A 5,464-nucleotide genomic window follows, 5' to 3' on the forward strand; every position below is an offset into this window, starting at 1 on the left:
TTTTTTGTCTTTTGCATTTTGTTACTTGTATGTTTTATATGTATTTTTTTTGAGTATTTATTAGTGGTGGGCCGTTAATCTATTCTCAAAGTTGGGTTTGAAGATGGTAAGCTATTATGACTTTGAACTCTGATATTTTAGTGCGGATGTATACCTAGCCGAATCTGTAGGGGGCGAGAACGAGTCTTTAAACCTTTGTGTATGGCTACTGTGAAATGACCACATCAAACATGACGTGCTAACATGGATGCAGCTAAGATGCTGGGTTTGCTTCAGGGATTATTTTTTTTTTTACGAAGCTTCCCAATGGAAACCTCGACAAGACGAACGCCTTTTTCACACATAATCCATCTGCAGTAAGTGTGCATTACGTATGGCAGAACCTGATTTTACCAAGTGAGACATGTTCCTGGGACAACATCTTTGTTGACCCTGGAACAACATTGTGATTAACCAATCAGATTTGAAGAACAAGTTTATAGATTTTGTGAAGTTTACACTTACAGTCACTGTTATGTGCTTATATATCAGTGTCATTCATCTATCATTTCCTCTGATTTTAAGGATCACTCATGGTTAAGGTTAGGTTTAGGTGTGGGGATATGGTCAAGACTACATTTTTTTGAGTAAAATGTTGTTCCAGGGTAAAAAAAAAAAACTCAGCAATATCAAGACGTGTGTTACGTATGTGGTGCAGAAGCAGCACGGACTCATACTCATACATATTTATGGGGAAGTCGTGGCCTAATGGTTAGAGGGTTGGACTCCCAATCGAAGGGTTGTGGGTTCTAGTCTCGGGCCGGACGGAATTGTGGGTGGGGGGAGTGCATGAACAGCTCTCTCTCCACCTTCAATACCACGACTTAGGTGCCCTTGAGCAAGGCATCGAACCCCCAACTGCTCCCCGGGCGCCGCAGCATAAATGGCTGCCCACTGCTCCGGGTGTGTGTTCACAGTGTGTGTGTGTGTGTGTGTGTTCACTGCTCTGTGTGTGTGTATTTCGGATGGGTTAAATGCAGAGCACAAATTCTGAGTATGGGTCACCATACTTGGCTGAATGTCACTTCACTTTATTATTAATTTATTACTCAATTGTGCTTTCACAAAGGAAGTGTTTGCAGTCCACTACTCGGTACGTGAACGATCGCTGCACTGCTGCAGACGCACCGCTCCTGGAACACACTGACGGACTGCAACCGCGTGAACGCTGGAATCCGTTAACATGGGTGCGTAAAAACATACGAAACGCATACGCACTGCAGACGGAGTATGTGTGAAACAGGCGTAAGATTGTTTGCACCTTGTGCAATGTGGAATTAGTTTACAACTTTCTCAAGCAGTTTGTGATGCGTTTTGGAAACAGGAGATGAGCCCCTGGTCTAATGCACCACCTGTCTTGAAAAACTCGTTCTCAAAGACTTAACGTTACTTTTAGTCATTATTTTATTTGTGTAGCACACAAATTCTGAATGCCTTCGGCAAAATTCAAATGAGCCATTTTAATCTAGATTAATTCCAAGGTTACAGTGAGATTAATCTTGATTAAAAAAAAAAAAATCTATGCCCACCACTAGTATTTATATATAATTATGAAATATGCTCATTATATGGTCGTACTTTTTTTGTTTTTCTCCAGGAAGTCCTGGTTAAATGGTGCAGATTCTAAAAGGGGTTTTACTGTGAATATTGTAATTGTATGCAGTATATTAAAGTCAAAATACAAATAAACCTTTGATCGTATTAACCACAAATCACTGAGAAATTATGTTAGCATGAATAAGAAAAATGCACTCCTTAAAAGCCATTGTCTCAGAAAAACACACGGACCGACAAGATTTTGGCAGAATCTGGGAAGTTCAGCAGTGTGTCATGGCAAAGCATGCTGGGAAATAGAAATCCCAGCCCAGTTTCCGTTAAATTTAAGTTTGTTTAAAAGTTCATTAATATCATAACAATGAAACTATTCAGATTACTTAACTTGTCAGATTCATGAACTCAAAAGTCAAGTTAACTGATTGAGCTAATTTAGGTTTGCCCTGCTCAAATCGGTTCATTATTTTGAGCATTTGGGTTCATGTGTACTCATGAACTATCTGAAGTCATCAGTATTGAGTGCAACAACATTGACTGTTCTTTCTATAAAAAGCTGTCTGTAAATGTACCCACACTGCTTAAACATTCAGAGAAAACAAACAGAAAGGCTATCCTGTACCAAGTTACGACTTTGTGCAATTCTTTCCTGACCAGTGATTTGTGGTTCAAATGTGCACAGTTAAAAGCCAAATTTTTTTTTAGCTTTTTATGCTCAGGAGTACACACACACACACACACACACACACACATTTAGTCTGTCTCAGTGTTTTCTGTTTCTTCATGTAATCTCAGACGAATTAATGGCAAAAGGAATGTTTGGAAATGTAAATTGATATTTTCTACTGACACACTACTGCAAAAGATAGAAATATCTGACTTGTAAGCTTTTTTTGGTGAAAATACTAATGGCCTACACTGTACTACTGTGTGTTTGTGTGTGTGTTTTTGTTTTTGTGACATATCAGGACAACTCTGTATAATGACATGAGTATGACGCAGGTATAACAAGGAGAGGGTGACTTATGAGGACATTTTTCAAAACGCTTATAAACCATACAAAATGAGTTTTTTTTGAGAAAGTGAAAATTCACAAAGTTTCCTGTGAGGGTTATGGTTAGGTGTAGGATTGGTGAAGGGCGATAGAAAATTCAGTTTCTACAGTAAAAAACCATTACGCCTATGGGATGAACCCACTTTTCACAAAAACCAACGTGTGTGTTTGTGTGTGAGAGAACCTTTTTTTTCCCCTACATCCATGTAAACTCCATTCACTATAATGACAAAGCAAAACACAGACTTGTCACAACACACACACTCTTAAGCCTCATTCAGTAGCGGTTTTAGGCACGGGCGAACCGGGCAGCCGCCCGGGGCGTCATTTTTTCGTGACACATTGGGGGCGGCATCACGAGCAGATAAACAAAAAATCATCTGTGTCGCGAAGCGGTTTTTCATCATTTATATAATTTCACTGTGTGTGGAATTGGCAAATCGGCGCTCCCTGCAGCTGCCGGCGCCCCTGCTTGCTGAAAATGTACACTGAAAATGCGCACAGAAGCTTTGTGTTGTGGGGCGAGAGGCGCGCGGCGTGCGACATTTCACCTCTGGGTCTCTCTCAAATGGCACGGACAGGGCGGGGGTGGACGGGGACGGGGGATCCACACTAGTAATATAATTAATAATAGGCTAAAGTCAGTCACACACCTCGACTTTCTTCCAAATAAAAACGCACATTTAATTCATAATGTTATAATACAGGCCTATAGTTCCTGCAAATGAAACTAATACAAGACGATTATGCGGTCATCAAGGCGAATTGGTTTAGTCTTGACTTCTGGTCCTGAGTGACAGTTGGGGGCATGGGAAATCTGTTGATTGTCGAGTGCCAAATAAACAGAGATGGAGAAGAAAAGGTCAAAGCCAGGAGCCCAATTTCGAAAAAAAAAGAGAAGAAGAAGAGGAGAAACGAGCAAAAGATAAAGGTATGCAACTATTGTCTCTGTATCATTACAGTATCCATTTCATGAATGAACGGCTAATGTTAATTAGTGGTGGGTAAAACTCTTTGTTAGCCTTTTTGCTATGATGCTTGCTATTCTTATACAACAATTATTTGGTTTCAACTCAATCACGAGATCTAATTTATAATATTGTGCTTTGCAATAAAGCTGTTACAAGTTCAATTATGATTTCCATCATTTTTTTAACGTTAGGCCCTGTAAGTAACCAACGGCATTTTCAAATCTGTAGGTTAAAGACGAACATTTGCTATTTATTTGCTACACAGTATGCTAAGTATAGTTTCCTAAGTATAGTTTTACAAGTCATAACTGAAAGTGTGTCATGCGTATAATTTGAGGCAGTAACCTAATGGCACCTCAATGAAAGTTAGATTAATATACAAATTTTGGTTGAAAAATATCTTGAAACCCAAAAAGTTTTTGGTGATTAAAAAATAAAATCCCATTGTTTTTGCCTATACATATAATTTAAAGTAATTTTATTTTTTAAACAACTGAGTCCCAGTGACCATAGCATAACATGAATAAAATATACTTTTTCAATATATATATATTTTTTTTTTACTATTTGTTTCTATGCTCTAAACAATGTGATGACATGGGGGGAAATAATAAAATAAATAAATGTTTTTTTTTCCGGGTCTAGGAGGATATAGCGTGTAATGACAGACATTTAGTGTGTAAGAGCATGTTTATGTAACCCTTCTATTATGTTTTGAGTCAATTTGACCCCAGGCTGTTTTTGCTTTATAAAACATTATCCTATGGTCTTTTGATTTCAAATGCAGTTCAATTGCAATTTCAGAGGGGTTGGGGGGGGGGGGGGGGGGGGGGGGGTGGGGGGGCTGGTGCTCGAAAGGGGTCTCGCCCAGGGTGTATTTCAATCTAGAACCGCCACTGGCCTCATTGTAAAGCGTTCTAACATCTATTCAACTTGTCATTCCAGTGTGACATCACGGGGGATCTGTTGACGTCAGCTTCGTGTGGAGGCAGGTTGAGGTGAGAGTTTTTTTTTTTTTTTACTGTTGTTTCTGGAATTTACATCGAAATATTGATATCGTTAAAAATGTAACCTTTATTAAAAAAAATAAAATAAAATAAAAAAAATAAACCAAGAGAATTTTTTTTGTTTTAAGTTCTATTAATTAATTGATTGACCAATAAAGTGCATTTTAGACAGCTGTTGCCTACTGTAAATGTTGTGCCGTTTGTTGTGTGATGTGAATAATATGCTGTAATAAATGAAAAAAAAAAATGAATGATGGACATTTACACTCCGTCACGTCCCTGACGGTGGTTTCAGTTTAGGCTGAAGGAAAATCGGTCAGTTGAGTTGAATGTCATGTTCATAAAATAATTTAGTTAAATTCTCTTTATTTCATCTTAATCATTTTAATACCCTTCCTCTGCTGTCCGACTCACATCATCAGTAGTGATCAAGGCCGAATTAAACCTCATTTCGTGCTATCAGAGATCATTAACTGGAATCGTCTGTTTGAAGGGATCGAGAGTAGTGCGTTCTGCTTGTGTTTGTTCTCCTCCAAAGATTAACATTTAATGTTCTGTCTCTGCCAGACATCGATTCATGTGTTTGTCCTTCACATTTAGGACAAATAGCTCAAATGTCCGCTAGAGTCTGACAAAATCTGTAGCTTATGCACTTTGTTCATAACGAAAATAATTAATCTATAGAACAAAGTAATTCATTTAGTTCCGCTCCTGTTTTCTTTAGCTGGGGTCTAGCTTCGGTTGTGTGTGTGTGTGTGTGTGTGTTTCATGGCTCTCCAAACAGGAAATGGGGTTAATTGATGACCGCTGTCTCACTATAATTAGCGGGTCTCTCTCCCTCT

Source organism: Carassius auratus, chromosome 3, assembly GCF_003368295.1.
Source record: "Carassius auratus strain Wakin chromosome 3, ASM336829v1, whole genome shotgun sequence".
Classification (NCBI taxonomy): Eukaryota; Metazoa; Chordata; class Actinopteri; order Cypriniformes; family Cyprinidae; genus Carassius; species Carassius auratus.